At 36.8% G+C, this 13,639-nt stretch overlaps 1 non-coding gene across 1 annotated transcript; it reads right to left on the bottom strand.

Annotated features, from left to right (window-relative positions):
• Nucleotides 1–320: 320 nt before the first annotated feature.
• LOC115062650 lies at nucleotides 321–454 on the bottom strand. Its single transcript, XR_003842586.1, has one exon. It is a non-coding gene; the product is annotated as a U4 spliceosomal RNA (small nuclear RNA).
• Between the last annotated feature and the right edge of the window lie 13,185 nt (nucleotides 455–13,639).

Genomic DNA, 13,639 nt, shown 5'->3' with positions numbered 1-13,639 from the left:
GAAAGATGCTCACTTAAAAGAACACTGGGTAATTATTTTTCCATTAACATGAAAGAAAGAGGAATGCTTTTAACACTAATTTTCAGTTAGCTGCAATTTATCATGTAACATAAGTCTGTTAGATCTTAGATGCAAAGGAAGAAGAAAACAACTAACTTTTAAAGCATTGTGTGCTTCCTTACACTAGTAAAAGTTAAAAGCAAATAATAGTTTTATTCAAAATCACCATAGATTGCTATACTGAATATATTCTCTTAATTATTATTAATGTGTTTTAGTATCCCAAGATCCATAAAAGTAAACAATGTCAAATGATACAGTAATACAAATCATTTTTAAAATGACAGTATATTTACATGACTATCGATAACAGTTTACATGCATTCATAGTTTTTAGCAATAATTGTGCCTCGGATAAACCTCACTGACTACGATACTGCCACTGCGCAAAGCTACATTCATAGTTTTTAATTAATAACATTTAAGTTAATGTAATTTTCTGTATGAAGTTGGAGTTTCTACTTGAACTGCACCTCAGTGTTTCAATACCATATTATCAGAATACATCTTTTGCCAAATTAGTAAAATATTAGTAACAAATGTTGTTAAGTTTTATAGCTGTAATAAAATACCGTGGTTAAAAGCAACTTAATTAAGAGTTTATTGTGGATCATGGTTTAAAGAAGAGTTTATTGTGGGTCATGGTTTATAATGGTAAGAAAGGCATGACACAGTAGCAGAAGAAAGCTGTAAGTTATAAGAAGATGACAGAGAGAAAGAGAGAGAGAGAGAGAGAGAGAGAGAGAGAGAGAGAGAGACAGAGACAGAGACAGAGAGAGACAGAGAGACAGAGACAGAGAGGTGATACTTCTGGCAAGGCTTCATCATCTAGAGATTTTATAACCAATTTAATAAGTGCATCAAACTGTGTTCAAGCCTTCAAACAAACAAATCTTTGGAAGACATTTCTTATTCAAACCACAACAATACTATGTCCTCAGGTACTGTAAGTTCCTGGCCAACTGGTGACATAAAATGCATTTAGTACTACTTCTAGAGTATTCAATGTCTTCAATAGTCTCACTGTTATTCAGAAGTCCAATAAACACATTCCTTCTGTGACTCAAGACAATTCCTTAGTCATAATTTTCCACGAAAAATATTACAGATTTCCAACATTTAATGACACTAATTATAAATTACCATGCAGTCCCCCAAACGAGGAGTGGGAGCATCGTAAGAAAAAGATTTAATCAGAGTAATTCCCAAACCTCACAAGTCAAACAATTCCTAGAGATTCGTGTCCAGCATCAGTCTTGAAGGCCTTAGATGGTAGAACGCCTGTAGCATCTTTGTCTACACCCCACATAAGTTCCCTGGTTCCCGTCCAGCTATGCTTCGTAGATGCCTCATGATGCTGAACCTCTGATATTTTGTTTTCTTTATCACAACCTTGGCTTCCTCATCAGAGCTTCTTTCATTTGCCTCTCTGGAACTTCTCTTGGGGATTCCTTCCCTGCTCCTTTACTTGGCCTCTGATATCCTCTGAAAGATGAAAATGATGATGAAAATGGAGAATCCATGATTACTTTGCTTTTCTATTTTTCATGCTCCCCAAAACCAGTACCATCTATATGATACTGCCCAATCCAGCTGCTGGTATGTACTCTTAATATTTGGAACACAAATGAAACAGCTTTTGGTAGAAGCAGAAATCCCTTGGGTATTTTCTTCCCTGTAACAGAAATTTTATATGGGCATTTCCTCACAGCACCTTTGTCACCTTTCCAAGACACAGTAGAAGGCTCCTCTTCAATGTCCATTGTCCCCTCAACAATTACAGCCTCTTTTTCATTTCAACATATTATTTGGCTCCAAGAATATAAGCCACCATGCCAGCATTACAAAGAAGGATACACCAACCATACTATCTAACTCTGATGGCTATGAAACATAGTAACGGTCAGCATATCACAATAATCCTACTGGTACACCAAATATTTTATTTTGGCAGTATTTACTTTGGTAGTAAGCAACAACTCTCTAATTGAACATAAACCCATTAAAAAAGAAATAAATTATGACTCATACTGGAAACCTAGCTAACGACCTAGGGCTAGTAAAATCATGGATATTGGACGAGAACCTATAACTACCATTTTACTAATCCAGCAGAATCCTTTGCTTTGTTCTTAGTATTTACCCTCAAAGCAACAGAGGAGTAGAGCTTACACCCTTGCTAAGGAATATTCTCTTTGAAACAGAAGAAGAGCACTAGATAAAGAACAAGCTAACAAAGTACAAAGTTGTGGAACCGAATTGCATCATTAGTAGCACAACTTCTGCTTTGAAATCAAAGATCATTACAGAAGAGGGATCAGAAAGATTGCAACAGGCAGAGGATTAAGAAATATATTCTGGCTCTGCCAGTTCTTGACAAATACAGAAGTGGATGCTCACAACCATCCATTGGATGGAGCACAGGGTCCTCCAGGAAGGAACTAGAGAAAGTACCAGGGAGCTGAAGGGGTTTGCAGTCCCATAGTAGGAATAATAATATGAACCAACCAGTACCCCCAGAGCTCTCTGGGACTAAACCACCAATATAAGAAAATACATGGTGGAACTCGTGACTCTAGCTGCATATGTAGCAGAGGATGGCCTAGTCGGTCATGAATGGGAGGAGAGGCCCTTGGTCCTGTGAAGGTTCTATGCCCCAATATAGGGGAATGCCAGGGCCAGGAAGTGATTTTGGGTGGGTTGGTGAGCAAAGAGAAGGGGAAGGGGATACAGGCTTTTCAGAGGGGAAACCAAGAAAGGGGATAACATTTAAAATGTAAACAAAAATATCTAAGGGAAAAAAAAAAGAAATCTGTTCTGAGATTATGTCTCTTAGTAACTTCAGAAGTTACACTCATTTAGTCTTACCATGATTGTTCATAGAGGAACATAAATAGACTGTCAAGCTCAGGAGGCCTTAATCTTATGCTGAAATTTGGGATAAGCCCTCTAATTGATTACTCAATGCCAAATGGACAACTCTGAAATATATATGCCTTGGGATAAAAAGAGCAAGGGAATGGCAAGTTCATGGGAGGGTTTGGAAAAAGGAAAGGGGAGAGTGAAGTGGAGTCATTATAGTCTCAACACCAAAACATTTAGAAAATATACTATTATCATCAACAAATGCTATTTCACTTTTTATCACCTCCATTTTTACTTTAGCCTGGCACACTTTTTTTTTTACCCTGTATATTTAAGTGGGAGTAACACAGTAATAACTATCCTACATCCCACAGACTGTGTTATAATTTCTAATGTTTTCTTCAAAGAAATTGACCCATTAAATTTTAGTTTAACTTCATAAAAAATAGCAAAGTTGTAGGAAGAATATAATCGGGCTTTTATTTGTTGAGTTTTTGTTGTTGTTCTAAAAGTTAATGTAATTGGCTTCCAGCGCAGTTGCTAACAGAATCCTGTGACTCTCTGAAACAGCCTGATTCAGGTCTACACTGTCCACGTTATTCTTAAAACCACTATCATCCAGGATTGTTCATGAATGGGCTATGACATTCTGCTTGTGGTATTCAACCACTTCTCTAATCCACACTTCTGAAATCTTACACATTCTTCCAAAAGTTAACATGGCTGGATTTTACCCTACTCTTGGTACCAACCTCCATATTAGTTCCTTCTTGTGCTATGATGAAAGATCACCAACAAAGGCAACTTAATGAGTAGTTTATTTTGTCTTATCATTCCAGAAGGCTAGAATCTATAATGACAAGGAATACGAGATATACGGCAGGAGGAGTCTGGCATAGTAACTTTTTATTTGCACAAAGGTAACAGGGAAGAAGAATAAGAAATTTGGAAGACTACAAACACTTTATAGATAGCAACTTCTAAGAATCACATCATCTCTCCAATCAGAGTCCACTGAGGATCAGATGTTCAAATTCATGAACAAATGAAAGGGGTGGGGCCATTTTATAATCAAGCCTTCACAGTATGTTTTATACGATCTCTAATTGTTGGCTCTTTGGATGTTTTTCAAGATTTTTATTTCTAAATTTAAGAATAATACACATTTTCCTTATACATCTTCATCTGGTAATGAATAATATCAAAATATAAATTTTTCTATAAAAACTAATATATTCCAGTTCTTGATAGGTACTGGTAGCTTGATACTATATTTAATACCAAACACAAAATAAGGAAAATTTTTATTAAATGGCAGGATTTTAATTTGATTAATAATATTTTCAGTGTGTCAAGTTCACTTAAAATGCACTATGAATGTAAACACGTATATTGTTTAGTCTTTTTTCCTATAATAATTTAGAAGTCATTATTTTCACTCATAGGATTTTCTTTTCAGCTTACATATACAAATGGAAACAAACACATCATTGGAACAAGAGCATACCTTTATGAATCAGATTTTCTGGAGAACTCTTATGTTTTGCTTGTATTCATTTATTTTCAAATTGAGGGCTTATAGATATCCTTATGACTTAACATTATTTTTATTATCATTCTGTTTCATAGTTCTCTATAAATCCATCAGTTTTTAGTACAGAAAACATTTACACATCCTGCTCCCACTTAGAATCCCCTCTCCCTTTAAAGTATGTAATTAGTATGCCTCATCTCTTAGGTCCCAGATCAAAAAAATTTTACATGAATATTCCTTGATTATTGTTTTTAAATATGCAAAGTTGATAGCAACAGAATATTCTAATTCCTTTTTCCGTAGAACTCAATTTAATTTATTATACAAATTATATTTTAGTTTAAAATTAAAATACTTAAAAATTAATCTTAAAAATTATTAATGTTCTTGTTCAATATTGTCATTGAAAGACAAAATTATAACTTTGTTACTTTGAAGAGTTTTATGTATATATTTAGAGACACTTATTAAATATATGCAAATTTCTGAACTCAATGTTATTAAAATTTCACCTTAAATGAATCTGTACATTAACTGTATTAAGCTAAATATTATAGGGTGGGATAGAATTTTTAAGAAAAAATAATGGGAAAGGATTCAATCACTCTATCTAATGCATATATTTCTGTGCTCATTGACTTAACTTTCTCGGTACTGGTCGTAAGTGCAGGCCACCATTGCTGTTGTACTACTCCTCAGCCACTGATCTAGATCCTCCGAGGTCGCCTCAGTAGAAATTGCCAACATGGTTAAATACCATATTTTTTCTCTTGAAATGGTACAATTTTGGATTGGCAACTTTTTCTAATGTTTTATTCCATGAGAAGAAATCCTAAGATAATTTTTTGACCTGTGACTGACTTTAGACATATATTTGCTATGCTATTACCAATAAATCAACTATTTATTTGATATATAATATCAATATTTAAATGATATAGATTTTAAAATTTTAGAAGACCTGGTACTATCTATAAAATGACTGTTAATCCTAAACATTGGAGCATAAAATTGGTAGAAAATGAAAATTTTTACATTTATGTACCACCCATGCTGTATAAGGTTATTATCACATTGACTTATTAAACTTGTATCACTGTGTAATGTTCAGAAAGGTGAACTTCTTTTGATTATCAGTGAGTCTACATTCCCAGTCAACTACTGCTTGTTTATTGTTGGTAAAGCTACTGAGAATGAAAACAGTACTCAGAGTCAACTACTAACGTCACCACAGAAATCCATAGCACAGTAATTTTGTAGAGTTACTTTCCCAAAAAGGAAAGTATCAGATATTAGGAGGAACTATTCAGACAAAACATATTATAGTGTTACATCATATATTAGCAGGATGATATAGTGCTGAACATTAGCAGCAGCTTGCATATTTTAGTGTCACTGTATATTATTGTATTTTCAACTTCAAGTCAGAATTTCTGCCTTCTAAATTACATGAGGACTGATTAGCAGGGTTAAAGGTCAATTATTTTAATTGGAATCTATTACAAAAAAGACATTCAGTCTACATTCTCTACTAACATGTTTTACTTATAACTTTGTGTATATGTATTTGCTAAGTTAAAAATTCTGAAAATAAGAATATTCTCATTGTAAATGGTATTACAAAATCAATTATTTTGATATATATTTAAAATTTAATAAGACCTTGGTGTCCACTGTAAAATAACTGTCAACACTAATTTATAATAGTTGTGAGAAAAGCCTTTCTCATTGTCTATAATAAAAGATTGTTCAAGATGATTTGTAGATATAGGTAGAAGCTTGATCCAGAGTAGAAGATATAGTGTCAATTAAAACTCTATGCTTGCTATCCCCGTTAGTTTTCTAATTTAACAAAGGGTCAGAAGGTCTTGAATATTATGCCTTTACAACTGATCCTCCTTTTGGTCATGATTATACACTTACTTAATTCTGCTTTTGAACCTCCTATTGATATATTTTGCAGCTCAGTCAGACATAGCAAATTATATTAACTGAGGTCAGCCTGCATTGAATCCAAGATTATAAAATGAAGGCCACTATTTAATAAGGTCTAAATCATACACATGAAATAAATGTTGAAGAGTATAGGGAAAGTAGTTCCAATAAATATATCATTAATGGCATGTTCAACAATATCACACAGTAACAATGTTTCATGTTTCAGAAAGAGAGCTAAGAAATGAGACAGAAAGCAAATTTAAGGAAATAGTACCATTATGTTCCATATTTTACCAAAAAATTTCAGTATCTTAGTGATATACAAACAGAATAACAGACACACACTGATGCCTTAAATCTAGCCACTAAAAAAGAAAAGGTAACTCACAGACAAATATATGTAGAAACTATGGCTTATTTTTCCATAGAAATAATGCCTCTATTGGGTGACAATTTGTTTTCAAAAAATAATAAAATATTTGTATAGTAGCAAAAAATGATTCTTTTAATTTCTTAATCCATCTTATTATATGTTACATTTCATAGGGTATCTAAAAGAAATTTTGAATGTTAGAGTATAAAATTATAATATATATTTTAGATAGCACACATGAAGTGTCATAGAACAATGTTATTGGAAGTTATGTCATTAAACTGAAATGATAGAATATTAATTCTTAATATATTTTAATGAGTCTATGATGAACATAGACATTCTAGAAATTCTGCTAGATGTTATAATAGTTACATGTAAACATTTAAATAATTTATAATTAAGAGTTCAAAATTACTTAGTGAATTCACAAAATAAAAGATTAACAAAGATCAAAGAAACAGGTTAAGGGAAAATTATGGAATTTTTTTTCCTTTTTTATATCACTGCTATATAAGCATACACACACACTCATATGCATACAACCTCTTGAATCCATTTAGTGTTCTTCATATGTATATGCTTTCTGAGTTGAACCTTGGTATTGGTTAATTAATTAGGAGTCTTATCCATGGTAAAGACTAATTTTTCTTCTTAGTAGGTATTGATTGTTTATATCAAGGAAAGGGGAAGATGAATTTCCCCTAACTATGCTTACCTTGTCAATGGGTATCATAGTTTCTAACTTCAGATTATAATGTGATTATATTTCTGCTTTCCCTTTCCTTCTTCTCTAATCATCCACATTCTCCTACCCATTCACCTTCAAATTCATGACCTCTTTCTATAATGCTGATATATATATACATATACATATACATATATATATATATATATATATATATATATATGTATATGTATCCTAAATATAATCTGTCTGTCCATATATTGTTACTTGTATGCATGTTTTCATAACTAATCATTTGAAACTGAACAGCCAGTTGTTTCGTTTTTCCTTGCAGACACTTAGTTTTGTTTAGAATGTCTTATTACAGAGATTTCATGGTTACATTTTCCCTGGCATTTTAGAAAACATGGCCTCACTTCAGACGTCCCGATCTCTGACCCCCCATCGTCTTTCTGTTCACTCTAAAGCAAAAAATAAGTTTAAATTCACAAAGTAGTATTTGTGACTCAAATCTGTATAATTGTATTAAGCGTTAAAGGGTAGATTATTTATTACACCGTAAATATAAGAAATAACTTTAAAGAGAATTAATGGGGAAAAAATATATTCAACTGTTAAAGTATCGCAAATGTGCTTTGCCCTCCTATTAAAATAACTGGGAAAATGGTTTGTTTTCTGTTTATTTGCTTATTTATTTACATAGAAGTACTTCTCCTCCTCCCAGGGAGAAGAAGTGTGTCAGTTTGGGAATGACCTTGAGATCCTTCTCCTAGCTGTCTAGAAACCAGAATTCTTCTGTTTCCCTTCTGAACAAGATGTAGAACTCTCCACTCCCCCAGTATCATACTCTCTGGATGCTTCCATGTTTCTCACCATGATGATAATAGACTTAACTTCTGAACCTATAATCTAGCCCCAGTTAACTGTTTCCATTTAAAGAGTTGCGTTGGTCATGGTGTCTCTTCACAGCAATGGAAACCCTAACTGAAACAGTAGTCTTGGAACCAAATTTGTCCCAAATGGCTTCCTGCCAGGGTCCTTAATGTCCATGGACATGTATGATATTATGGAACCTGAGTCTGAACTATCTTTAGATATATTTTCTATCCTATGATTTTCACTTGGACTGTGGACCTCAAATGCAGAGCCCAAGGGATGAGAGTGTCCTAGATTCTTCCAGAAGAGAGGATCTACCATGGTAAAAAGAATCATCAATACATAAGTGACCTCTCTTTTGGATACAGCTTTGAAAGCAGATGGGAATAGATGGGTACCCATTTTATATGCTTGTTCAACATGACACTTGAAAATACACACTGCTCAGGCTTAGAGAAGAACAATTGTGTTCACTTTGAATTTCTTTTTGCTCCTGAACATTCAACTTCTCATATCCATCTAAGTGCTTTTGCAGAATGAAGCTGAATGAACATAAAGATGGAGATATAATGGAAGGCTTAGATTCTCTCTTAGAACACTATAGTGACCTGTCAGAAATTAAGATTTAGGGCTGAAGATATATAGTTCAGTGTTTAAGATCATTGACTGTTTTCCCAAAGGTCCTGAGTTCAATTCCTAGCAACCTCATGGTGGCTACAACCATCTACAATGTGGTCTGATGCTCTCTCTGGTGTGTCTAAAGATAGTTACAGCATACCCATATACATAAAATAAATAAATAATATAAAAATGAACATTTAAACCACATTCTGGATATATAGTCTCCCTTTGCTCAGTCAGATCTGCTCACCTGTGAATATATATATGGAGAGAGAGAGAGAGAGAGAGAGAGAGAGAGAGAGAGAGAGAGAGAGAGAGAGAGAGAGAGAATATGGTTCACATATGGATAAGCAGACACAGGCAAGTGTACCACATACATGCCACAAATGCATGCTCTCTCACATAATTTACACATGTACAATCATGTACACACACACACACACACACACACACACACATACACACTTGTCTAATGTCTTAGTTAGGGATTCATTATGGTGAGGAGACACCATGAACAAGGAAACTTGTAAATAGAAACAGTTAATTAAGGCTGGCTTACAGTTTCAGAGGTTTTGTCCATTATAATCATGGCTGGGAGCCTGGCAGCATACAGGCTGGCATGGTGCTAGAGACTGAGCTGAAAGTTCTATAACTTAAAGCTTGCCATCACAATGACACAGTTCTTCAGAGAAGGCCACACCTACTCCAAGAGCATACCTACTAGTAGTACCACACTCCTTGAGCCAAGCATTCAAACATATGTGTCTATAGGGTCCATACCTATTCAATCCATCACCCTTACTTTTGACTTGGACTTCTAGACACAATTAGCTTTGATCTTGAGTAGCAATGCAGGACCCCAAGTGTATCCTGCCTCTTCATGGAATTCTTCAGGAGCTCCAAAACTGAAGTGTTTAGAACTCTACCTGCCCAATCCTATTCTAGTCCAATCTGCCCTCCACCTTAGTTGGGTCTGACTAGGACACAACCTTCAGAGGTGAGTTGTGCATGGTCCCCTAAGCCTTATTATCTAGCTTGGGGCTCACTATTGAATCTGAAGGAGACTTATGGGACACCAAGAGCATCCTGCTTACCCATGGAAACTCTTGGTAGCCCCAAGACTAACCAGGTTGGAACCCTGCTCTACCAGTCTCATCCCAGCATCCCAGTGGGGTCTGACTGCGGCATAGCCTGCAGAGTAGGGTCTGCCTGAGGCACAGCCAGCAAAGTCAGGTATCCTGACCTTGATTTCTGGCCAAAAGCTCTCCCCATCATTCTGAGTTGTGCTGTTACTATCAGGATTATCCAGCCAATATCACGGAAAAATAGATGTCTGTGGGGCATTGGGCTATGCAAAGACAGTCTGGTTTCCAGTTAAGGCTAGATGTTGAACCCCGGGGCTGGTGATGATAATTCACCTCATGCTTCTGGAACTCAGGCTCCTGTTGAAGTTATGGCCCCCACATCTCCCACAGGAGAAGCATGGCTTTTAGTCATGTAGACAATGACCCAAACTTCTGACCTTCAGGCTAGACTCCTCCCCAGTTACCTAGCAACAGTAAAGATAACAGCATACCATAAGAGGAGCTGCTTGGCCCCACCTCACTCTTACTCCTCACTTTCACCCTCTCACTCCTCTCCTGCTTGTGGACGTTGTACATCGTGGTGCGGAGCCTAGTGCGCACCACGATGTACAACGTCCACAAGCAGTCTCTCTCTCCTTTCTCCCTTCTCTCCTCTTGGCCATGGCCAGTCTCTCTCTTTTACCTTCTCTCTTTCCCCTGCCTTTCTACAATAAAGCTCTAAAACAATAGACTGTCTCTGTTCATCAAGGCCTGCTGTGTTTACTCTCCCCTGTGTGGGAAGCTCTCTCCCTCTGCCCTCTCTCCCATAACTCCAGGGCTACAGGGTGTCACCCCAGGGCCCCCGGTCAGAGGTCTGCCCCTTGTCTGCCCCCCGTTGAGTGGGGTCAGTGGCTTAGATGCCCACCTGGGGCCAAGTGGAAAGCATCTGGCAGCCCTCCCACATCTGCCTGCCCAGAGCACAGGAGGAACTCTGGCCAACATGGGCTATCCTCCCTCCCCCTCTTCCCCTGCCTCCCTTTCGTTCCCTCAGAAGTCTAAAGGACATCTTAAGAACACAATCAACAAGACTCAGGTAATATGGCACCATCTGAGACCAGTTATTCTGATATAACAAACCCTGATTATACTAATGAAACTAAAGCTCAAGAAGAGAATCTGAAATCCAGTCTTACAAAGATGATAGAGGCCTTTAAAGAGCACATGGATATACCCCTTACTATATATTGGAAAATACAATTAAACAGGTAGAAGCATCTAAAGAGTAAGCAACTAAATATAAAGATATACAGAAAAATAAAACCATACAGCTGAAGGATATGGATAAAACTGTCCAAGATCTGAAATGGGCAATGGAAGCAATAAAGAAAATACAAACTGAGGCAATCCTAGAGGCAGAAAACTTAGAAAAGAGAACGGGAACTATAGAGAAAAGTGTCACCAACAGAACAGAGATGTAAGATAGAATTGCAGAGGTAGTAGATAAAATAGAAGAAATCAATAAATCAATCAAAGTAAATGCAAAATCTAAAAAGCTCATGACAGAAAACATCCAGGAAATGTGGGACACTATGAAAAGACCAAATCTAAGCATAATAAGAATAGAAGAATGTGGGGAATTCCAGGCTGGTATCCAGTAGAGTTGAGGTTTGAACCCCAATGGTCATAATTCACCCTCATGACACAGTAGGCGTTCCCTCAGGCTCCTGGAACTCTGGCCCCTGCCTAAGGTACCAACCACCTCCCACAGCCTCCACAAGATAAGCATGGTCAGTAGTCACCTAAACAATGGCCCAAGCTTCTGACCTTCACGCTAAACTCCTCCCCAGCTACCTAGCATCAGTGAAGACCATAAAAAGGGGTGTTCAGCCTCACCACACTCTCTCACTCTTACTCTTACTCTTACTCCTTTGTTCCTCTACCTCTCTCTTCTCTCTTCTCTTTCCTTTCTCTTTATCTTCTCTCCTCTCCCCTCTCTTTTTGTCTTCTCCCCCTTCTCTCTCTCTCTCTCTCTCTCTCTCTCTCTCTCTCTCTCTCTCTCTCTCTCTCTTCTCTCTTCCCCCTGCATTTCTATGATAAAGCTCTTAAACCATAGAGTCTCTGCTCTGCTCCATCAAGGCCTGCTGCATACTCTCATCAGTGTTGGGAACTTCTTCCCTACTCCCTCTGTAGCAACCCTGGAGTGATAGTAAGGAAGCTCCACGGGAGTTCCTGGTCCTGTCCCCTTCTCCACCCCCTACTGCATGGGTCAGAGGCCCCAGGGCCAAGTGGAAAGCACCTGGCAGCTTTCCCATGCCTGACTGACCAAAGAATAGAGAAACTCTGGCAGGACTTGGGCATATTTTTCCTATCCCCCTTTTCCCCAGGGCCCCCAGAAGAAGGAGAAGATTCCCACTCAAAGATCCAGAAAACGTCTTCAACAAAATCTTAAATGTTACAGGTAGATGTTTGCTCACAAATATGGATTCTGGGAACTACTCTCAGATCTATTGTAAAAGCCATATAAGTTCTTAAGTGCTGAGCTGTCTCTATAGCCATCCTGGTTTATTCATAAGTTATTAATATATTTTTTTCTTTTTCACAAAAGCAGCAAGGGGAAAAGCCAAGTAACATATGAAGGCATATCTTTCAGAAGCACAACTGAATTCTCATCTGAGACTCTAAAAGCTAGAAGGGATTCAGCAGAGGTTTTGTAGACACTAGGAGACCACATATATTAGCTCAGACTACTATACCCAGAAAAACTTTCAGTTACCATAGATGGAGAAACAAAGAATTTCCATGACAAAACCAAACTTAAACATTACCTTTCCACAACCCAGCCCTACAGAGGATACTAGAAGGAAAACACCAAATCAATTAAGCTAACTACAGTCAAGAAAGCACCAGAAATAAATAATTTCATGAATATTAAAATCAAGAGAAGAGAAACACACACCACCATCACCACAACTATCACCAGCAACACAAACATCAACCTTACAGGAAGTAACAATCATTGGTCATTAATATTGCACAACCTCAAAGGACTCAATTTCCCAGTAAAAAGAAACAAGCTAACAGAATGGATGCATACAGAGAAGCCATCATTCTGCTGTATACAAGAAATTTATCTCAGCATTAAAGATAGTAATTATCTCAGTATAAAGGACTGGAAAAATGTTTCCCAAGCAAACTGACCCAAGAAGTAAGCTGGAATAACATTTGTAATATCTAATAAAATAGCCTGCTAACTGAAAACACAGCAGACGGGAAATAACACTGCATACTAATTGTCTTGGTTAGGGTTTTACTGCTGTGGAAAAACACCAAGACCAAGGAAACTCTTATAAGGAAAACATTTAATCAGGGCAGACATAAAGATTCAGGGTTCAGTCCATTATTATCAAGGTGGGAGCATGGCAGTGCCCAGGTATATATGGCACAGGACAAGCTGAGAGTTCAACATTTTGTTTTGTAGGCAAACAGGAGATTTCCTTCTCAGCAGCTAAAGCCCACAGTGAAACACTTATTAAGGCCACACCTAAAACAACAAGGCAATATCTACAAATAGTACTACTCTCTGGGCCATGTATATTCAAACCACCACACTCATCAAAGGA

This window comes from Mus pahari, chromosome 19 (assembly GCF_900095145.1).
Source record: "Mus pahari chromosome 19, PAHARI_EIJ_v1.1, whole genome shotgun sequence".
In the NCBI taxonomy this organism is placed as follows: Eukaryota; Metazoa; Chordata; class Mammalia; order Rodentia; family Muridae; genus Mus; species Mus pahari.
This window is presented reverse-complemented; position numbering and strand designations above follow the sequence as displayed.